Below are 25,179 nucleotides of genomic sequence, written 5' to 3'. Positions count from 1 at the left end.
TAATAAATACAATGGGATACTACCAGCCATAAAAAGATGAAAGCTTGCCCTTTGCAACATATATGGACCTTGAGGTTATTATGCAAACTGAAATAAGTCAGATGGTAAAAGACAAATACCGTACGATTTCACTCAAATGTGGAATATAATAAACTAATAAATAAAGAAACAATAAACAAAACAGATAGACAAAAAGAACATATAGTGGTGACCACAGTGGGGAGGTGAAGGTAAAACTGAGGTAAAATGTATGTTGATGAAACTAAATTTTTGGTGATGAGCATGTTGTAGTGTATATAGAATTAGAAATATAGCATTGGAAATGTGAAACCTAAATAATGTAACAGTATGAAACAGTGTTACCCCAATAAAATAAAATTTAAATAAATAAAAACTATAAACTTCAATTATAAAAATGTTTCAATCATAAAAAAATAAATTTCATCTAAACATGATAGGAAAAAATGATTTTTTCCTATAGAAAATTATAAAATCGTTTGACATGAAGAGATAATCAGAGGGCACTGCCAAAAATAGTAGGGGAAATATAGAAAGATCAGAGGCAATGAATAGAAATATTGCTTTTTCCAGATATTATGACGTTTGTAGCATTTATGATCTTTTAAAACTCTATAATTTGTGATGATTTTTTTCTCTTTGTATATAAATATTCTTTTTTGTACTGATTTTATTTTCATAACTTTGTATCATTTTTGTTAAAACTTCAGGTCACACAAAACCTGTATCTCCTTGGTAATGAGCTAGTAGTTCTACTACATTTTAGTAGCAATAATAATTGATAACTTTGTCAAGATTTAATGATAAATAAAACATAATCAAGACTAAAGCACATATAGAAATTTCTTTTGATAAAAAGTTGCATTATCTATAAATTGGGGAAAGGTAAAACTATTCAATGATAGAATTGAGTCACCTGGCAAATTATTTGGGAAAACAGCAAAAGTGAATCCCTACCTCACTCCTTAGACTAATAAATTCTAGTTGGAACAATTATTAAAAATGAAACTATTAAGACTCTGGAAGAAAATACAAGAAAACTTGACTTATAACATGAAACCCAGAACCAAATGGAAAAACAGATAGATTAGACTATATTAAAATGTAAAATTTTTACAGGCCTAAAAACACCAGAAACAGAAGTCAAGGACAAGAACCAACATGTGAAAAAAATATTTCCAATCTGTATTATTTAATAAACAATACTACATAAAGTACAAAGTCCATTCCAACAACACACAAAATATCAATGAATTTATGGAAGATGCCCAATCTCCCTAACAATTAGAAGAAACACTACATTATTCACAAATGGGAAGACTGAAAAAAAAAAAGAAATATAAACTAAACCACAATAATAATGAGACACTATTTTCTTATTAAAAAACTGAAAAATATTTTCTGAAATACTCAGCTTTTGATTAAGACAGGGGAGTATAGGTTCTCTCTCACATTGTTGGTAAAAGTGAAAATTGATATAGCATTTTGAAGAGTGGCACTTTGAATTAACTAAAAGCCAAAATCTTTTCTCACCCACATGCATGCATAGTAATGTATAGGTTGTTAACGATAGAAACATTGTCTGCAATACTGAAAAACTGTAAACAATCCAAGGATCTATTAAGAGAAGTAAATTAATTAAGATTTTTTTGTTTGGGTTTTTTTTTTTAGGATATTTTTATAGTATGGAATACTAAACAGCTATTTGGGTTTTTTTAAAAGATAAAATCTCTATGTATTCATATGGAAAAATGATCAGGGTACATTAAGTCAAAAATGTAACTTGATACTAAGCAAGACACTGGGGAGCTCCTGGGCATAAAACTATTCTGAGTTCCCCAATTCTTTGATTACAGGAGATTCAAGAAGGGAAGGAAGAGTATGGGAGACCAAGGATAAACAGTCAAGAGAAATAATAGTGCAGCCTTCAGGCAAGGTCCTGGTTTCCCATCAGTACACAAAACAATATTTCTGAGCTGTTTTGCTGATACTGAAACACCCTCCAGGTGGGAGAATTTAAGGATTAACAATGGTAAGCTGCCGACAAGCACATAGATCCCAAGCTGTCTGGAAACTGTAGGTTGATGATGCGGACTCCTACTTACCTCACCTCCAACCCATCAGAAGAATGTCCATGAGCTGATCACACCCTCTGAACCATCCCTATAAAACTCCTCACTATGGATATGTGATTGAGGGCAATCTCTATAGTCTAGGGGGCTGGAAAGAAAGAGTAAGAGGAATAAACTCAGAGGAAGACTCAGAGCTGAAAAATGCTTACATAGTAAGTAAGAGCCATAAAAGAATTTACAGTACTCCAGTGTTTGGTCCGGAGAAGGCAATGGCACCCCACTCCAGTACTCTTGTTTGGAAAATCCCATGGACAGAGGAGCCTGGTAGGCTGTGGTTCATGGGGTCGCTAAGAGTCAGACACGACTGAGCGACTTCACTTTCACCTTTCACTTTCATGCATTGGAGAAGGAAATGGCAACCCACTCCGGTGTTCTTGCCTGGAGAATCCCAGGGATGGCTGAGCCTGGCGGGCGGCCGTCTACAGGGTCGCACAGAGTCGGACATGACTGAAGTGACTTAGCAGCAGCAGCAGCAACAGTGTTTGGTCTAATATTGACTGCTCCTTTTCTATGAGCTTTCAACTCAATTTTTCTTTTTTCATTAAAAAATAACTCAGATGGTTAAAAAGAAGTGAACAAGAACTCATTAATCATAAGATTTCTTCCTTGTTCAACTTTGGCTATAAGACACCCATTCATCAAAGGAAGTGATAAGTTATTAACTTGCTCTGTGCAATGGTTACATATTAGTAAAATCAAGGAGAGTAAGTTACATTTAAAATTTTTTTAAGACAAATAATACATAATAATTCTCTAAAGTCCAAATTGAAGTCATGGAAAGATTATTAAAATCCTTAACTATCAAACCTAAGGAGATATTAACACTTCAAACCCCTTTCTTTTTTAAGAGTTAAGGGATTGGATGAAGGATCAGAAAATCTTGTGACTTTTTTCAGAGAGCTATTATGATTAAAATTGAACAGTAGACTTGAGGGTGAGGAAAGGCACAGTGAAGTGGAAATTTTCTGTTTCTCTCCTGGATGGGTTTCAATATAATTGCTTTTAAAAAATAAATTTTTAAAAAATCAGGAAAAGCACTTCCAAAAGGGGAAAAAAAAAAAAGCCCTCCCAAACTTACTTCTTTATAAAAACAGTAAGTACTGGCAAAAATAGTCAAAATTAATTTTTTAATTATTCTGGACATTAAGCAAAGGCTTGTGATAATACAATTTTTCTTGTTTCCTCAAGAAAACTGACTGAATCTCTGTAGGAAAAGAAAATCATGTGCAATTTTAACTTGCCCTATTCCCATCCCCACAGTAATCTTGAAATGTAACAATCTTGCTATCAGCAGCAACCTAGAAATGGCTGAGGGAGGCAGAACAGATCTGACACTCCCCTGAAATCTCCGTTGCCAAAGAACTGTCATTCTATAACTTATCTGGTAACTCCCTAGAAACCCCCACTCACAGACCTGGTTCTTATTTGACCTAACCCAGCATGTTCTCAGTGGAACAGCCTTGTCCCCACCCCAACACCAGTCCAAAACCATCTTTGGGTGGTCAAGATGGCAGAGTTGGGAGACACTGAGCTCACCTCCCCCACAGGCACACCAAAATTACGGTTATTTCCAGAGTCAACTATTTATGACTGGCTGACTAGACTAGAAGAAAAGCTTTCCACAACTAAAGATATAGAGAAGGAAGAACGAGACAGGTAGGAAGGACAGAGATGCAGCGTAATCAAGACCCACACACACAGGAGACCTGAGAAGAGGAGGAAAATCACAATTGCAGAGGTTCTCCCCAAGGAACAAGGGGTCCAAGCCCCAAACTAGGCTTCCCAATCTGGGGGTCCCGCACAGGGAAGATGAGCTCCCAGAACATTTGGCTTTGAAAGCTGGGAGAGCCAGAGAGCAGAGGGGAACAACAACTCCACTCTTAAAAGGATGCACATGAAATTTCACATGCTCCAAGCCCCAGGACAGAGCTGTATGTAAAGGAGTCTGGGTCAGACCCACTTGCTAATCTTGGAGCACCTCTTGGAGCGACAGGAGACAACTAGAACCCTCCCTCCCAGGGACATAAACACGGGCACTAGCCATTTTGGGGTACATATTCCACCATGAGGACAGTGCTGGCAAGCCCCATTTTGGACTCCTCCCTATAGCTTGTTAGAACCAGAACCCCAACCCTCCCACTACTCGGTGGACACCAGTCCTGAAATGTCCCAAGCCAAGCAGCTAACTGGATGGGAACACAGCCCCACCCACCATCAAGAGGGCTACCATAGGACCCTCCTGAGCCCCAGGGACTCAGTCCCACCCACCAGAGGCCCCAGGATCCAGCTCCTCTCCAGTGGGCCAACACTAGTCCCAGGACTCTCCACAACCCACCAGTGGGTGGGAACCAGCCCGAGGCTAACCTGGGCCCTGGTCTAATCCACCAGCAGACCAATAGCAGCTCCAGACACTTTGGGCCCCTCAGCCAGCCTCCCTGGCATCCAGCCCTAGCCCTATCCACCAGCAGGTTGACACCAGCTCCAGAAAATTTAAGAGCCCACAGTGAACTATGTTGGGACCTGACCCTGCCTACCAGGGCTATTATCCAAAACACACACACACACACACACACACAAATATCAAGTGTTGGTGAGGATGTGGAGAAAGGGAAGCTTTGCTCACTGTTGATGGGAATGTAAATTGGTATAGCCACTATGGAAAACAGTACAGTGATTTCTCAAAGAAATGAAAATAGAACTACCATGCTGCTGCTGCTAAGTCGCTTCAGTCATGTCCAACTCTGTGCGACCCCACAGACGGCAGCCTACCAGGCTCCCCTGTCCCTGGGATTCTCCAGGCAAGAACACTGGAGTGGGTGGCCATTTCCTTCTCCAATGCATGAAAGTGAAAAGTGAGAGTGAAGTCGCTCAGTCGTGTCCGACTCTTCACGATCCCATGGACTGCAGCCTACCAGGCTCCTCCATCCATGGGATTTTCCAGGCCATACTACTCAGCAATTTCACTTCCAGGTATTTACTTCCCTGAAAAAAAAAAACTGAAAACACTAATTTGAAAAGATATATGTGCCCGCTATTCATTTTAGTATTATTAACAATAGTCATGAAGGGAATTCCCTGGAGGTTCAGTGGTTAGGACTCCATGCTGTCACTGCTGAGGTTCAGTTCCTAGCTAGAGAACTAAGATCTTGCAAACCATACAACACACCAAAAATAAAAAATAAAAAAATAGCCATGATATGGAAGCAACCTAAGTGTCCATCAATAGATAAATGGATAAAGAAGATGTGGTATATGTATACAATGGAATATTATTCAGCCAAAAAAAAAAAAACAATTTCATTCTTTTTTCACTCATCTATTGGTGACAACATGGATGGATTTAGGGTATTATACTAAGCGAAATAGTCAGACAAAGACAAATACTGTATGATTTCACTTATATGTGGAGTCTCAAAAACAAAACAAATGAACAAGCATAACACAGAGAAGTAGTCATAGATACAGAGAACAAACAGGTGATTGCCAGAAGGGAGAGGGATGGGAAGAGGAGTGATACAGGTAGTGCAGATTAAGAGGTGCAAACTTCTATTTATAAAATAAATAAGTCACAGGGATCTAATATACAGCATGGGGAATATAGCCAATAACCATATTACACTGTTTTGTATAATGATAGATGATAACTAGACTTCTGATCATTTTATGATGCATAAAAATATCAAATCACTCTTATATACCTGAAACTAATACAATATTGTAAGTCAATTATACTTAGACTTGAAAAAATCCTCATAGGCAGAAAAGAATAAAACCAAACAACAAAACCTCAGAAAAATCCATGGCAATTAACATCCCAGGTGCCTATGATAGCAATAGGAGTTGGGCAAATAAGGGGCTGAACAAAACATTTTAAAAGAAAAATCTGGTGAATAAAAAGTTTTGGGGGGTTTTGAAAAGCTCAACATACTCCTTGGAACCTAGAAAGCCACCTGCATGTACTGGGCTCTGAGTATGTCCAGGGAAGACCTGAGAAGGTACTAATTTTTCCACCTCTGACTAGCCTCGAGATTCTGCACGAGAAGAGAATGAAGGCTAAGGTTGTGAACTCCCTGTGAGAACACTAAAAGCAAGTCCCGAAATGCACCCCCTTGGAGTTCTTACTGGGAATTTACTGGCTGGGAGACTTACTGGCTCAAGAAATTTTAGTACATGTATCTCCATCATTAGCTGTTCACCAGGCTATCCCATGGACGGAGGAGCCTGGTAGGCTGCAGTCCATGGGGTCGCTAAGATTCGGACACGACTGAGTGACTTCACTTTCACTTTTCACTTTTCACTTTCATGCATTGGAGAAGGAAGTGGCAACCCACTCCAGTGTTCTTGCTTGGAGAATCCCAGGGACGGGGGAGCCTGGTGGGCTGCCGTCTATGGGGTCTCACAGAGTCGGACACGACTGAAGCGACTTAGCAGCAGCAGCAGCAGGCTAACTGAGCAAAGACTTCAGTGGCTGTACATAGCAAAGAATATCGACTCTATAACTAGTCCAGGGAAGTCACTAAAAAAACAAACAGCAACTACAGTGACACCCACAATCTCAAACAGCAGCAACAAACCCTGGTTAGGGGGAGGGGAGGGAGGGGATGGTCTGATTATCAGAGTTTTCATAATATGTTATTTTAAAAGCAGTATTTAACCAACAAGGAAAAACAAACAAACAAACAAAACTGTGAGACGTGCAAAGAAACAGGAGAGTATGGTTCATACTCAGGGGTATTTTGAAGCACATCATTGAAGAACTGGCAACCTCTCAGTTCCCTTGTATCTGCAGGACATCTCTTTATAATAGGCATCTCCTTGTTTTATTCACTATGTGCTTGCTGGTGCCATCAAAGAAAAATTCTTTCTTTTTTTTTTTTTTTAGTCTGTTTTAGGAATTCTGATGACTGAATGTTTTCAAAATGACTTTTCTAAGACAAGAAAGAAAAGAAGAAGGATTGCCAAACACAACTGTTGGCTGAAAAGAAACTCTTTGCACAAGATAAAATTCTTGCCATACTCCATTGTACAGCTTATTCTGCTATTTTCCTGAAAAAGGGACCTCCTCAGGTCATTATCAGTCATCACCTTCTACACAGACAGGTGCTGATAACTAAGACTCCTCAGGTTACCCTGAAGACATCTTTTAGCATGCCTGCTCAGGCACTTTAGGCATGTCCAACTCTTTGTAAACCAATGGACTGTAGCCCACCAGGCTTCTCTGTTCATGGGACTTCTCAGGCAAGCATACTGGAGTGTGTTGCAGTTTCTTCCTTCAGGGGATCTTCTTGACCTAGGGATCAAACCCACATCTCCTACGTTGGCAGGTGGATTCTTTGTCGCTGAACCACCAGGCAAGTCCTTTAGTTACAGAGGCAAGACCATTATTAGAACCAGATCTCTGAATCACCACATCTTTTAAAGGGTTTTGTCAGGAAATGGAAACGTGGGGGAGATGACTGCATGACCACTCAGAAGAGGAAAATCTTTAAAAGCACTTGAACTATGAGCAAAAGTTTCCTTTTCTCTAAGAGAAAAAGAAACCCCATTCTTGTTTGACCTTGGGGGGGAAATATCCTTTAGTTGCATTACCTGACAGTTAGTTACACTTACATGAATAAAATAAATCTTTCCACTAAAATCTCTACAGTCACCATCATGGATACTATTGAAAAATTATATGCTTTCTCGGCTAAGCTGCTGAGATCAAACAAAGAGAGCAGGACTGGCATCCTTCTAACTTTTTCAAAAAAACATTTTTTAGAGCAATTTTAGGTTCACAGCAAAACAGAGCAGAAAGTACAGAGATGTCACATATGCTCCCTGGCTCCACGTACACACAGTCTTCCCTGCCTGTCAACACCCTATACCAGAGTGGTACACTGGTTATAATCAATGAGCCTGCACTGACACATAATTATCACCCAAAGTCCATACTCTGCATTGTTGAACTCTTGGTGTTGTACATCCTATGCATTTTCACAAATGTATAACAAATCCACCATTATAGTGTCATACAGAGTAGTTTCATTGCCCTAAAAATCCTCTGTGCTTCACTTCTTTATCCCTCCCTCTACTCTAACCCATGGCAACCACTCACCCTCTTCCTGTCTCCAGAATTTTGCCTTTTCCAGAATATCATACAGTTGGAATCATATAGTATCAGGCTTTTTGGATTAGTATCTTTTACTTGCTGCTGCTACTGCTAAGTCGCTTCAGTCGTGTCCGACTCTGTGTGACCCCACAGACGGCAGCCCACCAGGCTCCCCCGTCCCTGGGATTCTCCAGGCAAGAACACTGGAGTGGGTTGCCATTTCCTTCTTCAATGCATGAAAGTGAAAAGTGAAAGTGAAGTCGCTCAGTTGTGTCCGACCCTCAGCAACCCCATGGACTGCAGCCTTCCAGGCTCCTCTGTCCATGGGATTTTCCAGGAAAGAGTACTGGAGTGGGGTGCCATTGCCTTCTCTTTCACTTAGTGATGTACATTTAAGGTTTTATAACTCATTTCTTTTTAGCACTAAATAACATTTCATTGGTTATGGAATGAAGCTGGTTTCATAGTTCCACATCTTTTCATGGTTTCATAGCTCATTTCTTTTCAGTACAGAATAATGTTCCATTGTCTGAATGTATCACAGTTTATCTATTTACCCACTGAAGGACATCTTGGTTGTTTCCAAGTTTTGGCAATTCTGAATAAAGCTATAAACATCCATGTACACGTTTTTGGGTGGACATAAATTTTCAACTCACTGGGGTAAATTATCAAGTAAAGAGATTGAGGGATTATAGTAAGAGTATGTTTATTTTTTGTAAGAAACTACCATACTTTCTTCCAAAGTGACTATACCATTTTGCATTCCCACCAGAAACGGATGAGAGTTCCTGTTGCTACTCATCCTTGCCAGCATTTGCTCTTGCAGCATTCTAGATTTTGGCCATTTCTAAGAGGCATGTAGTGGTATCTCACTGTTTTGTTTTGTTTTGTTTTTCCCCAATACTTTAATTTCAGAACAACAACAACAAAAAACACAGCACACAATATTCAAACCCCATGTCAAACGTGGATAGGGATAGGGCTTGCTTGAGGCCCTTGTATCCTGCCTTAGACAGAAGGACAGAAATAAAACCACTAGACATCAGCAGAGGGACCCACGTGAGCCAGGGCCACTAGGGCTGCCACTGGGGGAGCCATGGGGATGCTACACAGAGGGAGCAGGCTGCAGGTAAAAACTCCTAATCTACTTCTTTCATGCAAGAGGCATCCTCGTCACACTCAAGGGGGGAATCTCAGCAGGAACAACAGCACTGGGCTCCTCCGCCATCACTATGTCGTCATCAATGCCCAGGCCAAGCTTTATCTTGTGGGAGATATGGCTGGAGTGGGTCTGGGGATTTTCTCAAGCGAGAAGCCAGAAGAGAGCAGTGCGGTTTCAAACAGCAGCACCACCAGGTCCCTGACAGGCTTGCCATTTATGCCTGCCTCTTGCCTTCTGCTGCAGAGTCTCCACGATGGGGTGATCAGGACTGATCTCCAGGTACTTTTGGCCATCATTTAGTCCATGGTCGAGTTGCCCCAAAGTGCCTGAGCTTTCATGATGCACTGCATGTTGGCTGTCCAGCTGTGGTGCTCATCACAGTGCAGCAGGGTGAAGACATGAGCCTGTCTTCAGGATATTGTCACCTTCTCCACCTTCTTATCCAAGATCTTTTTCGTGAGTTTGTAGAGGTTCTCAAACTTGGCCTTGCTCTCCTCCACCTTCTTCTTCTCCTCCTTGTACTCAGGCAGCTCCAGGCCCTCCTTGGTCATGGAGACCAGACTCTTCCCATCAAACTCCTTGAGCTGCTGCACACAGTGCTCATCAATGGGCTCCATCACATACACCACCTCAAAGCCCTGCTTCCACATGCACTCCACAAAGGAAGAGTTCGCAACCTGCTCTTTGCTCTCACCAGTGATGCAACAGACGGACTTCTGGGTCTCCTTCATGAGAGACATGTATTCTGAGAGAGAAGTCATCTCATCTCCAGACTGGGACGTGTGATAGCACAGCAGCTCAGAAAGGTATCGCCGGTTAGTGGAGTCCTCACAGATTCCAAGCTTCAGGTTTTTAGAGAATGCCTCATAGAATTCCTTATATTTCTCCTTGTCTTCTGCCAGCTCAGAAAAGAGTTCAAGGTACTTCTTAACAATGTTCTTATGAATAACCTTCAGAATTTTGCTCTGCTGGAGCATTTCTCAGGAGATGTTCAGGTGAAGGTCTTCAGAGTCAACCACCCCACGGAAGAAGTTGAGATATTCAGGAATCAACTCATCACAGCTTTCCATGATGGACACATGGCGGACATACAGTTTGGTGTTCTTCTTTTTGTTCTCGAAGAGGTCAAAAGGAGCCCAATGAGGGATGAACAGCAGTGCTCTGAATTCTAATTGACCTTCTACAGAGAAGTGCTTTATTGCAAAGTGATCTTCCCAGTAATTGGTAAAACTCTTGTAGAACTCACCATATTCCTCCAGGGTGATGTCATCAGGGTCTCTGGTCCAAATGGGCTTGGTCTTGTTCAGTTCTTCCTGAGCAATGTACTTCTCCTTTATCTTCTTTGTCTTCTTTTTCTTATCTTTGCCACTATCATCCTCCTCATCTGAACCCACATCTTCAATCTTAGGCTTCTCTTCATCATATTTATCTTCCTGTTCTTTCTCACCTTTCTCTTCTTCAGCCTCATAGTCACTGATTTCCTTTTCACGTTCTTTCTCCAGATAGAGTTTGATGGGATAGCCTATGAACGGTGAGTGCTTCTTTACCACTTCTTTGACCCGCCTCTCTTCCAAGTACTCTCTATGGTCTTCCTTCAGGTGGAGAATCACTTTGGTACTCCGGCCAATAGGCTCACCATGGTCAGCATGGACAGTGAAGGAACCGCCAGCAGAAGACTCCTAGGCATACTGTTCCTCATCCTTATGCTTTGTTATCACAACCACTTTCTCTGCCACTAGGTAGGCAGAGTAGAAGCCCACACCAAATCGCCCAATCATGGAAAAGTCTGCACCAGCCTGAAGAGCCTCCATAAATGCTTTAGTGTGAGACTTGGCAATGGTTCCCAAATTATTTACAGGTCAGCTTTGGTCATGCCAATGCCTGTGTCTACCAGAGTTACAGTATGTTCCTAGGGGTTCGGGATGATGAGAATTTTCAGTTCATTCAGTTCAGTTCAGTTCAGTTCATTCGCTCAGTTGTGTCCGACTCTTTGCAACCCCATGAATCACAGCACGCCAGGCCTCCCTGTCCATCACCAACTCCCAGAGTTCACTGAGACTCACGTCCATCGAGTCAGTGATGCCATCCAGCCATCTCATCCTCTGTTGTCCCCTTCTCCTCCTGCCCCCAATCCCTCCCAGCATCAGAGTCTTTTCCAATGAGTCAACTCTTCGCATGAGGTGGCAAAGTACTGGAGTTTCAGCTTTAGCATCATTCCTTCCAAAGAAATCCCAGGGCTGATCTCCTTCAGAATGGACTGATTGGATCTCCTTACAGTCCAAGGGACTCTCAAGAGTCTTCTCCAACACCACAGTTCAAAAGCATCAATTCTTCGGCGCTCACCCTTCTTCACAGTCCAACTCTCACATCCATACATGACCACTGGAAAACCCATAGCCTTGACCAGATGGACCTTTGTTGGCAAAGTAATGTCTCCATTTTTCAATATGCTATCTAGAAATTGGTCATAACTTTCCTTCCAAGGAGTAAGCATCTTTTAATTTCATGGCTGCAGTCACCATCTGCAGTGATTTTGGAGCCCCCAAAAAATAAAGTCTGACACTGTTTCCACTGTTTCCCCACCTATTTCCCATGAAGTGATGGGACAAGATGCCATGATCTTAGTTTTCTGAATGTTGAGCTTTAAGCCAACCTTTTCACTCTCCTCTTTCACTTTCATCAAGAGGATTTTTAGTTCCTCTTCAATTTCTGCCATAAGGGTGGTGTCATCTGCATATCTGAGGTTATTGATATTTCTCCCAGCAATCTTGATTCCAGCTTGTGCTTCATCCAGCCCAGCGTTTCTCATGATGTATTCAGCTCTTTACCCCTGTCCAATTTGAAAGGGTCTGTCAGGCTCTCATAGCAAATCTTATCCAAGGCATCAGAAGCATTACTGATCAACTCCGGAAGAAAAATTTCTTTGTTGGAATAGAAGGTATTAATAATAAGAGACATGAGTTCGGCAATTTTTGCCTCAAAGGCAAATGGCTCCACCTCCGTCTCCATGGTGCACTTCCTCAGGCATCTTCAAGGATAAGAATCCAGGTACTAGAGAACACTGAGCAAGCAATGGCTGCCTCAGGCTCACTTGCTGCAAGAAGGCTGCGCATGGGTGACTTGAGAGCCTCACTGTTGTTTTAATTTGCATTGAAGAAGGAAATGGCAACCCACTCCTTATTCTTGCCTGGAGAATATCATGGACGGAGGAGCCTGATGGGCTACAGTCCACGGGGTCGCAAAGAGTTGGACACAACTGAGAGAATTCACTTTCACTTTCAATGACACAGGATGTGGAGCATCTTTTCATATGCTTATTTGCTGTCTGTATATATTTCTTGTTAGGGTCTTTTGCCCATTTTTAATTGGAATAGTTTCTTTACTTATGGTTGAGTTTTAAGAGTTCTTGGTATATTTTGGATAAGTTCTTTAACAGGCATGTCATTTTCTCCCAATATTTTCTCCCAGTCTGTTGTGTCTACTTATTCTCTTGAGAGTTTTCACAGAGCAGAGGTTTTTAATTTGAATGAAGTTCAGCTCAGCTTATCAATTATTTCTTGCATGAGTCCTATCTTTGGTGTTGTATCTAATAAAAAGACATCACCATACCGAGAGTCACCTGGATTTTCATGTGTTATCTCCTTGGAGTTTTGTAGTTTTTTTGTTCTATAGTTAGGTTTATGAGTAATTTTGAGTTCATTCTTGTGATGGAAGTAAAAACTCTGTTTCTTCTTCTTCTTTTTTTTTTTTTTTTTGCAAGTGGATATCCAGTTGTTCCAGTAGCAATTGTTGAAAAGACTAATTTTTCTCCATTGTATCATCTTTGTTTTTTTGTCAAGGGTCAGTTTACTGATCGGTTTACATTTCTATGGATCACTTCTGGGCTCTCTATTCTGTTCCATTCATCTATGTATCTACTCTTTTATAACACTTCATTGTTTTGAGGGCTGTAGCTTTACAGTAAGTTTCTAAGTTGAGTAGTGTCAGTCCTGTCTTATAAATTTAAAATATAATACTTATTCTAAAGTGTGTAGTGTATACATCCAAATGATTCTCCCAATAAGTATTATTTTAACCAATACCCATCAAAGTTTTTAATTTTCCTACAGAGAGATCAAGACGGTACAGTTAAATTCAGTTCAGTTCAGTCACTCAGTCGTGTCCAACTCTTTGCGACCCCATGAATTACAGCACACCAGGCCTCCCTGTCCATCACCAACTCCTGGAGTTCACTCAGACTCACGTCCATCGAGTCAGTGATCCCATCCAGCCATCTCATCCTCTGTCATCCCCTTCTCCTCCTGCCCCCAATCCCTCCCAGGATCAGAGTCGTTTCCAATGAGTCAACTCTTCCCATGATGATGCTGTGAAAGTGCTGCACTCAATATGCCAGCAAATTTGGAAAACTCAGCAGTTGCCACAGGACTGGAAAAGGTCAGTTTTCATTCCAATCCCAAAGAAAGGCAATGCCAAAGAATGCTCAAACTACCGCACAATTGCACTCATCTCACACACTAGTAAAGTAATGCTCAAAATTCTCCAAGCCAGGCTTCAACGATATGTGAACCATGAACTTCCAGATGTTCAAGCTGGATTTAGAAAAGGCAGAGGAACCAGAGACCAAATTGCCAACATCCGCTGGATCATCAAAAAAGCAAGAGAGTTCCAGAAAAACATCTATTTCTGCTTTATTGACTATGCCAAAGCCTTTGACTGTGTGGATCACAATAAACTGTGGAAAATTCTGAAAGAGATGGGCATACCAGACCACTTGACCTGCCTCTTGAGAAATTTGTATGCAGGTCAGGAAGATGGTAAAACTACTTCATAATTCCACTAATTGGCCAGAAAGAGGCTAAGTGGTGGAATTACAGGCTTTTGAGGTTTTATTCAAGAGATTTCTGGGTAACATTCAGTACCACCATCCTTATTTTAATTACAAATAAACATGGTATAGAACTGCAAATTCTCAGAACTCACTGAATATCTGTTACTGTAAAATTATGAGTTCAAATTTCCCCAAGTCAACTTAAAATATTATAATATATAACCAAAGCATATGAAAGGAAAATACACAAACAAAAAATAAACTTTGATTGTAAAATGAATCTTACTCAGAATGTTCAAGAGGAAAATTTTATAGATTCATATAATTCCTTTTAGGAAATAGAACTATTTCCTACAAGATACCATTCTTTCCCATTATAGTACATTTTAATTGCAACTGAAATCCCATGTTTTATCACATTTGCATAAGATTTAGCATTTTTGGTTTAAGGTAAAATCTAAATATTTGCCATGCCCCAAATTTCCAATTTTGAACTCTGTAATAACTGCATATATCATTACAGAATGAAACACAAAATTATATTCTTTAAAAATCAGGGTAAATCCACATATTTTCTAGTTTCATTGCAATGCTTTTTTAAAAAGTCTTTTGAAATGTAAAGGGCATTCAATACAAAAATCCCCAAATTTGGAAACAACATTTTTGTCAGAAAAAGAAACATTATTTTAAAATGACCACATTGACAAAGAACAGCAACTCCCTGTTCTTTTCCAGAATCTAGATTTTTTGCCTTTGGAAGATTGTAAGCCCTTGGTCTCAAGCCCAAACTTCTTATCAACTCTTTGGTGTCTTCTTCTTGACCTCAATATAAATTTCCTTCTTGAGTTTTAAACTCTGCCAAGAGTCAGGAATGGGCCGGGGAGGATCATTGCTTTAAACTGAATTAAAACCAGTTTAATTCACCGAACTGATATAATTTCATTCACAGACCTTCTAGCTAAAATTCATCAAGTACATGAAATCAAAATGGCCCCATCCATGGTGTTCTTCCCAGAGCAGTTCCTCGTGACCAGGGCGACACCTGGAGCAACACAGATGGGAGGTAGCAGGACCAGGGAGTGCACTCCAGTGTAAGGCCTTCTGAGGGGTAACTTTCACAGCCTCCTATCCTGCCAAGGATTCTGGGGCTTTGCTCCATCTCTTAGCTGTTTCCGGTTGAGAAAGCCTGCATTCTACCAGATGAAGAGTTAAGGATGGGAAGAATATGTCCTCTTCTGCAGTTTAAAAAAATAAAATTCCTTTGTGTGTTCTGCCAGATGGCAAGGTTCTCCTGGCTTGTGACCCAGGGGCAAATCTAAACCCCTTTCATGGGCCCTCAAGACCAGTAAGACATGGTTTCCACCTCACCCACACGACCCTCCAAGGCATCACATATATGCCCCATTCACATGTCACACAGTTTTGTGATTGCTTTGTTTTGCCTTCACATATTAGTTTCCCAGGGCCGCTGTAACAACATATTCTGTTGCTTAAGCCAACTGAGTGGCTTAAGCAACAGAAATGCACTGGCAAACTTTCCTGGAGGCTACAATGAAATCAGGGTGTCAGCAGGGTTGGTTCTCTCTGAGGGCCATGATGGAAGATTTTGCTTCATACCTCTCTTGTAGCTTCCAATGGTTTTCAGGCAATCTTTGGCATACTTTGGCTTGTGGAAGCATCACTTTGCTCTTTGCCTTCAAGCTTATGTGGTGTTCTCCCTGTGTGTGCCTTTATGAAAAACAAAATTTAACTGAGTAAACATTAAAGATCTTATTGGCTCTGTATAAAGATTCATGATTCAAGATTCAAGCAGCATCAACAATCTAGCAGATGGAAAGTTTCCCTGAACAGTTAAACAAGGCAAGAGATTTTATAGGCAGACTAGAGTGGGAATAAAGAAGTACTAGGCCAAAAAGCAGATTATTTATTGCAAGATGACTTTCCTTAGAGGGGATGGCAAGGGTCTGCCAGGCAGATTACCTGACTAATGTTGGTCAGGCAATTCTTGATTGACTAGTGTAAGATTCCACTTCTGGGAGAGCTGAAACTGTAATTAAAGTCTTAGTTTGGTGATCTGGGGCTTGGCATAAATGACTCCATTTAGGGCCTGTTGTCTTTTCAACATCTTCACATCATCTCCCTTCTACGCACATCTGACTCTGTGTCCAAATTTCCCTTTATAAGTACACCAGTCATACCAGAACACGTGTGTGTGCACGCGGGCAGTTGTTCAGTCGTGTCCGACTCTTTGTAGCCCCATGGACTGTAGCCCACCAGGCTCCTCTGTGCATGGGATTTCCCAGGCAAGAATACTGGAGTGGATTGCCATTCCCTTCTCCAAGGGATCTTCCCTACCCTCGGATCAAACCTGGATCTCCTGCATTTCAGACAGATTCTTTACCATCTGAGCCACCAGGGAAGCCCTTATTGCCTAATAAGGTCACATTCTGAGGTCTTGGGGGTCAGAGTTGGTGGGACACAATTCAACCTGGAACACTTTGGCGCACACTGAATGGTAAGAGCTTTATGGACAGGTCTGTCCTGTCACCCATTTTAGCCCCAGAGCCCCATTAACACCCGTCACAGTGTGTCAAATATTCAGTAAGTATTTGGTGAATGGGCTTCCCTGGTGGCTCAGACAGTAAAGAATCCACCTGCAAGGTGGGAGAACTGGGTTCGATTCCTGGGATGGGAAGATTCCCTGGAGAAGGGAATGGCAATCCACTCCAGTATTCTCGCCTGGGAAATCCCATGGATGGAGGAGCCTGGTAGGCTACAGTCCATGGGGTTGCAAAGAGTGGGACACGACTGAGTGACTTCACTCATTCACTCACTCAGAACTACTGTACATAATCCAGCAATTCTACTTCTGGACATAAACCCAAAAGAGTTGAAAGCAGAGACTTGAACAGATATTTGTACAGCACGTTCATAACCGCATTATTCACAGTAGCCAGAGATGGAAACAACCTCCCACTACATATCTTCTTCTATCTGAGTTACTTGACCAGATGCTGGCACTTGTTTCTCTTCCAATTCTTCCTCCTCCTGCCGCTCCCCTTTCCCCAGTAAAGGAGGATTTAAAAATTCAGAAGTGATTATAGTTGCCTTAAAGAGAAAATTATTCCAAGGAGAAGTGAACCATCCTCAGTGCTTACATATACAATCAGAACTCAAGCAGAACTTTGAGCCTTGGTTGAGGAATTTCCCAATTCAAGTCAGGATCCATTGGAATTTGCTAATAAATTCAAGTTAACCATCTGCTCCTATGAGCCCAGGTTTTCAGATATATATCAGTTAATACAGCTGTTAGTTTCTGAAAGTAAAGCAAGGACATGAATAAAGAAAAAAGAATGGAAACACCTCTTAGTGAGCTTTGAATCACGTACTCCAGAGGCTCGCACTGAATACAAAGGATTAGCTCAAAAACTACTTGAACTTAATCCAGAGCTTTTCCCAAAAACTGTAGACTGGACAGAGATTCAACAGTGTAAACAAAGATCAAATGAATCAATTCTGGACTATTGTGAAAGGTTTGGGGGAAAAAAAAGAAAAAATTTAAGCAATATTCTGGCTTAACACCTGAGTCATTCTCTAACCACCAATATGACCCTTTGCTTAATTCTGTCTTTTCAGAAGGATTAGATGAAGATTTGGCTACTTAGTCAAAAGACAATCTAGGTGGGTCTGAGTTACACATAAACGCTCTTGTTATACTGGCTGACCAACTTTTCAAAACCATTAAAACCAATTAAGTACACAATGCCTGTTGAAGGTTAAGCGACCCCCAACTCGTTTAATTCCCAACCAGTAGAGAAGCTAGCTTGAAAGAAAATAGTAATAAGTCCTGAGGAAATAAGTCCTATTTGAAGAACCTGATTTTTGCTTCCTGATCCTTGAGACCAGAGCTCTCAGGATCACTTATCTAGACCATCTCTAATTTCTGAAACTGAAGGGGGACAAAAAGGGTAGGAAGCCTTTAAAAAAATTATTTTATTCCAACTGCTATTTATAAACTAGTGAGTTTTATATTGTGATATCTGACTCATGACTAGGTTTAGAAAATGAAGTTAGCTCTCTCATTGTGTCTGTCTGAATACATGTATGTCTTAAGAGTCGTCAATATAATAATCAGTATAATACTTTCATTGTGCCTAGGTTTAATATAAGCTAACTAAGATCTTATTATATGTGTTGCAAATTTGTCAGCAAGGAAAATAACTCAATGTGAAGAAACCTTTAAGCAAGAGATACATAAAAATGTAATGAGATAATGGAATAAGAGAAAGTTTATTGAATAGCTCCTAAACAAAATAAGGTACTGCAACATTTAATACTAAACACTGGCTCCCTCTTATAGAAAACCTAAAGATATTTTGGACTACTAATGAATATGTTTGCTGCCATCCTGAGAGGTTCTCTACAAGAAAGCAAATATTTTTAGAAATTTTTCCTAAATTATCTAAATTATTATCACTGGTATTTATGTTCATCAATCTACAGAATACTAATATAAATGACAGTTGATGGTTGCTTAAGAAAAGTAGGATGCAGATTCTCAGTAAAGACGGCACATAAATGGAATTGCATTTTATTAAGAAAAAAGGAAGTAGGTCTGGTTTACAGATGACTGTTTCTGGATGGGCAAATTAAGTGATGGCTACAGAAAGTGAGGAAGGTTTGCAGAAAGCAGACCCCAAGAAAAGAATCTCATGCATGGTACAAGTTTTCTTAAGATGCTGAACGGCCTTTGATAACACATTTTAAGTTTATTTACCTCTGAAGTGATCTGTTCTGTAATTGGCCCTTGGAAACTTTGGTACTTTAGCTAAGTGAATAACTGTTGTTTCACAGTGACCTATGATCCTATCTGACTGAGTGTTCTAAACTCTTTTGATATTTATTGACAAAATTCTCTAAATAAAAATTTAATGAAGTCCTTTGACCATTAGTTAACTTTGGGATACTTCAAAGGGCCCCTGAAACATCCCAAAGAGAGATATTAAACTAATTAAGTTTTTTGGTACATTAAATTACATGGGAAGTATTGTCAATAAGTAATAAATCTTCTTAGGTTATGTTGTTGTTCAGTCGCCCAGTTGTGTCCGACTCTTTGTGACCCCATGGACTGTAGCACACCAGGCCTCTCTGTCTCTCATCATCCCCCAAAGTTTGCCCACATTCATGTTCATTGCATCAGTGATGCCATCCAGCCATCTCATCCTCTGACACCCTCTTCTCCATCTGCCCTCAATCTTTCCCAGCATCAGGGACTTTTCCAATGAGTCAGCTGTTCCCATCAGATGTCCAAAATACTGGAGTTTCAACTTCAGCATCAATCCTTCCAACTAGTATTCAGGGTTGATTTCCCTTAAGATTGACTGGTTTGATCTCCTTGCTGGCCAAGGGACTGTCAGGAGTCTTCTCCAATACCACAGTTCAAAGGCATCAATTCTTCAGCGCTCTGCCTTCTTTAAGGTCCAGCTCTCACAATTGTATGTGACCACTTAGGTTATATGTACAGTAAATATTACTAATACAGATATCCTAGAAATTATATGGAGTTTCTAAAATTCTGAAATGGAGTAAAATGTTGTCAGTCATAATTCTAGTTATTGTCTACAAGTGTTATATGTTACAGCAGTGACCAAGTGACTTTGTCAATTGTCATCAGATTTTAAATGTGCCTTTTTAAGTCTTTTGTCATTGTGGTTTCACTGATGCCTTTGCAAAAGTGCTTCCTTTTTAAGATTAACAGAAAGAACCTTCTGAAGTTTCCAACCTTCAGGACCAGAATGCTGAACTGAGTAAGAAATGAAAGAATCCTAATGGGAAAAAACCTGATGGCTTGATAAAACTGTTAATAAAAAGAGTTAGTTACAGAAGACAGTGAACAGATGAACATCATTACAATTTTTATGGTTTCCATCTGAAAAATTGTTGGGTTGAATCTGTGTTTTCCAGGTATAAGGAAAACCTTCCCCTCCAACTAATCATGGCTTACAATAATTTGGTAAATTATACATTTGTAAGCAGAATTGAAGCATTTATCCTTTTTCTCTATCTGCTCCTCCAGAGATTAGAAACCCTTAGATTCCCAGCAGCTTTATCACATAAATTAGGAGGGCTACCTCACTAACAGGTTAGAAATTTCAAGGTATATTGGGTACCTTGTAAAGGGAGGAACTCACCTAGATCTCTTAAGTACTTGGCATGACTCTCCCAGCCCTGAAAGGTGTTGTTTGTTTGTTTTTTTAAGTTCAGTCTGCAACTCCTTCCAGAAGTTTCTGCAAAGCAAAAAGCCTATATGATAAATTATAGTTACATAAATTATCAGGCCATGGTTTTTTGAGACCAGACTTATTTTGCAACAAATTAGGTCTTCCCCAATGGCTCATCAGGTAAAGAATCCACCTGCAATGCAGGAGACACTGGAGATGCACGTTCAATACTGGGTTGGGAAGATCCTCTGGAGAAGGGAGGAAATGGCAATCCATTCCAGTATTCTTGCCTGAAAAATCCCATGGACAGAGAAGCCTGGCAGGCTACAGTCCATGGGGATGCAAGAGAGTCAGATACAACTGAGTGACTAAGCACACATAGGTGACAACTGGCTTCCCAGGTGGCTCAGTGATAAAGAATCCACCCGCCTATGCAGGAGACATGGGTTCTATCTGTGGGTTGGGAAGACCCCCTAGAGAAGGAAATGGCAACATACTCCAGTTTTGGGGTTTTTTTTTAATGTTTTAGTTGTGTGTATCTTAAAAACCTAAGTACAGAAGGTTTTCTTTGTGAGTCAAGTATTTTTTCCTTATTTGGGTCCAGGCTGTAAATCATCTTCTTATAGGAGCTCCCTTCTTATAGGATGGTTCAATGTGATTTCCTCAAAGGAGGCAGCCAGCCACCCTCATTGTGGATCCTTACATCATCAAAGAGTATGTCCCTTGCTCAATGGCGTGCAGCTAAAGGGATTGTTTGGGAGAAATGAGACCTTGCTGATGTTGGAGGATCTCCTATGGAGGTGTGGATCAGTAGTGGCTCGCCATGGGAATGGGGGCACTGGCAGCAACAATCCTGGAAGATGCCCCTTCGCCCACTCCATATTCTTGCCTGGGAAATCCCATGGACAGAGGAGCCTGACGCACTACAGTCCATGGGGTCACAAAAGAGTCGGACATGACTTAGCGACTAAACAACGACAACAAAATGTGGATATATTTGGTAGAAATTAGGATAATTTTGGAGAAGGCAAGGGCGACTCATTCCAGTGTTCTTGCCTGGAGAATCCCATGGACGGAGGAGCCTAGTAGGCTGTAGTCCATGGGGTCGCTAAGAGTAGGACACGACTGAACGAATTCACTTTCACTTTTCACCTTCATGCATTGGAGAAGGAAATGGCAACCCACTCCAGTGTTCTTGCCTGGAGAATCCCAGGGATGGGGGAGCCTGGTGGGCTGCCATCTATGGGGTCGCACAGAGTCAGACATGACTGAAGTGACATAGCAGCAGCAGCAGGGTAATTTTAGAGAGAAAAAGATTATGTTTCAAAAAATGTTAAATTCCAGTTTTGTTCATGGAGGTCTGCACTTACTGATTCATTTCCCAGATAGTTCCTTGTTGTTCCACTAAATTATCGTAAAGGTAATTGAATTATAAAAGGACACTCTAAGTTTTGTTTCTAAAGCTTATCTCAGTAATCTTTGAATGAAAATCAGATGCCCCACAACCTGCAAACAGGAGATCATGTATATTGGAAAAGATAAAATATAAAGGATTGTTTCCAAACTAGATGGAAGGACTTTTTATCAGGTGCTCTTAACTAGCTCATGCACAGTGAATCTGAAGGGAAATTGACTCTTGGATTAATTCCCACTTCTAAAGGCCCCTACATCAGACTGGTCTATAGAGAGGAATGCTGACCTCAATCCCACCTTAAAACAAAGCTCAAACAGAGGAAACTACATCCACACCATAAGAAGAAGAAGATGACATCAGAAGTGACAGCTTAGCCAAGATGGTGGACCTGATCATGCAATTATTTATAATATTTTCTTGACTTCTTAAACCTTTGCATATAATTCAAATGTTTTTCTATCATGGACACGATTCTATGCTAATTTTAAAAATCAATCCAACTGTTGGGTTTGCAGCCAATTATCTGTGTCTAATACTTCTAGACTACTTTGATGGATTTCTCCATTCCAAGGCTCTAATTGGCCCTAAGGAACTCTATTTTAGAAGAAAGGAAGTTCAATCCTGTTCAGGCTACTCTTCATATTACTATAATTCTCTCACCTGGCCAATTAGTTATACCTGCTCTGATTCTGGCCATAAATATGAATTTTCCTCTAAAGTTACTCAAGCTCAGTCAGAGCAACAAGCAAAAATTCAGCCAAGGAATTACGGAATAAAAGCTCTCACAATTATGGGATGGATTTATGTGATTAACACCAGGCTATCATCATTTATGCCAAAGCCTTTGACTGTGTGGATCACAATCAACTGTGGAAAATTCTGAAAGAGATGGGAATACCAGAACACCTGACCTGCCTCTTGAGAAATCTGCATGCAGGTCAGGAGGCAACAGTTAGAACTGGACATGGAACAACAGACTGGTTCCAAATAGGAAAAGGAGTACGTCAAGGCTCTATATTGTCACCTGCTCATTTAACTTATATGCAGAGTTCATCATGAGAAATGCTGGACTGGAAGAAACACAAGCTGGAATCAAGATTGCTGGGAGAAATATCAATAACCTCAGATATGCAGATGACACCACCCTTATGGCAGAAAGTGAAGAGGAACTAAAAAGCCTCTTGATGAAAGTGAAAGAGGAGAGTGAAAAAGTGGGCTTAAAGCTCAACATTCAGAAAACGAAGATCATGGCATCTGGTCCCATCACTTCATGGGAAATAGGTGGGGAAACAGTGGAAACAGTGTCAGACTTTATTTTTCTGGGCTCCAAAATCACTGCAGATGGTGACTGCAGCCATGAAATTAAAAGATGCTTACTCCTTGGAAGGAAAGTTATGACCAACCTAGATAGCATGTTCAAGAGCAGAGACATTACTTTGCCAACAAAGGTCCGTCTAGTCAAGGCTATGGTTTTTCCAGTCGTCATGTGTGGATGTGAGAGTTGGACTGTGAAGAAGGCTGAGTGCTGAAGAATTGATGCTTTTGAACTGTGGTGTTGGAGAAGACTCTTGAGAGTCCCTTGGACTGCAAGGAGATCCAACCAGTCCATTCTGAAGGAGATCAGTCCTGGGTGTTCTTTGGAAGGAATGATGCTAAAGCTGAAACTCCAATACTCTGGCCACCTCATGCAAAGAATTGACTCATTGGCAAAGACTCTGATGCTGGGAGGGATTGGGCGCAGGAGGAGAAGGGGACGACAGAGGATGAGATGGCCGGATGGCATCACTGACTCGATGGACGTGAGTCTGAGTGAATTCTGGGAGTTGATGATGGACAGGAAGTCCTGGTGTGCTGCAATTCATGGGGTCGCCAAGAGTCGGACTCAACTGAGCGACTGAACTGATCATCATTTAAGTTTTAAGGCCTTCCTTTATCTTGAGAACAATTAAATTATACTAAGGTAAACAGCCTAGTAACACTAGGAAATTGGGCTGGGAGCCTATGGACTGTGTGGATATATAATTTCCCTGAAAAATAAAGATTGGTGCAGAATAAACTAAGTCAGACAACCTGAGACTATATGGGCTACACTTATTGGAAGTTTTCGGCTTAATTCTTACTTATGACTTTAATAATACTGCTAGTATGTTATTGTACTTTGCCTGTTTTACAAGATTGTTGTTTCTTACATTACCAAATGTGTGACAGAAACTTCAATGAAAATAATGATGACTAGGCGATTTAAAGAAGTTGATGAAATCTATAGTTCTGTATGCAGTCAATTCGGAGAAGGCAATGGCACCCCACTCCAGTACTCTTGCCTGGAAAATCCCATGGATGGAAGAGCCTGCTAGGCTGCAGTCCATGGGGTCGCTCAGAGTCGGACACGACTGAGCGAATTCACTTTCACTTTTCACCTTCCTGCATTGGAGAAGGAAATGGCAACCCACTCCAGTGTCCTTGCCTGGAGAATCCCAGGGACGGGGGAGCCTAGTGGGCTGCCATCTCAGGGGTCGCACAGAGTCGGACACGACTGAAGCGACTTAGCTGCAGCAGCAGCAACATGCAGTCAATTGGAGAAAGAAATGGCAACCCACTCCAGTATTCTTGCCTGGAGAATTCCATGGACAGAGAAGCCTGGCAGACTACAGTCCATGGGGTCTCAAACCGTCGGACACAACTGAGCAACTAACACTATGTGATCAATGATTATAATAGTGTAACTCTAGATATGAGAAGATAAAACAAGAGGGAATTTTTCCTGGACCATAACAGAGTGAGAGAGGTAGGTGGTCCAGAGCCCTTTGGTTACTGTTGATAGACCTAGTCCAGTAACAGCACATTGAGTGGCCCATCAGCAAAAACTTTGCCAGATCTCGGAATGAGTCTTCTGGGTACTGTGGAACGAAATGGTCAGGAAATGTCTTCCAAAGTACAGTCGGATTTATGACCATGAGAGAGCCCTGTCAACTACAAACCGGCACTTGCCATCTACCTCTACAAGGATTAAACCATGTACTGCTGCAGCTGCCGACCTTCAACATCCCCTGAAAGGAGTTCAGGGTGGAGAGCAGAAATGAGGCACTCTGTGCTGGTGGAGGGGGGGATGTTGGTGAGGTGGGGGGGGGGGGGTGCGGTGGTAGGGAGATGGGGACTGAAAGGACAGGTCTTCAGATAGGTATTTTCAGGAGCTGATTTTATGAGCCCAATTCTTGTATTTCCTCACATCTAGAAAAGCGCTGAAGTCCTTCATGGTGACGACTATTTCTTGTGACTAAAGCTTCCTGAGACCAGTAGAAATTTTCTGGAA

The 25,179-nt window shown here is 41.1% G+C and overlaps 1 pseudogene; it reads right to left on the bottom strand.

Moving 5' to 3' along the window:
* Positions 1–9,383: 9,383 nt before the first annotated feature.
* On the bottom strand, positions 9,384–24,900 carry LOC109563648 (heat shock protein HSP 90-beta-like; annotated as a pseudogene).
* Positions 24,901–25,179: the final 279 nt, after the last annotated feature.

Source organism: Bos indicus, chromosome 9 (assembly GCF_029378745.1).
Source record: "Bos indicus isolate NIAB-ARS_2022 breed Sahiwal x Tharparkar chromosome 9, NIAB-ARS_B.indTharparkar_mat_pri_1.0, whole genome shotgun sequence".
NCBI lineage: Eukaryota > Metazoa > Chordata > Mammalia > Artiodactyla > Bovidae > Bos > Bos indicus.
The sequence above is the reverse complement of the archived record's forward strand: the minus strand, read 5'-3'. Positions and strand labels throughout refer to the sequence as shown.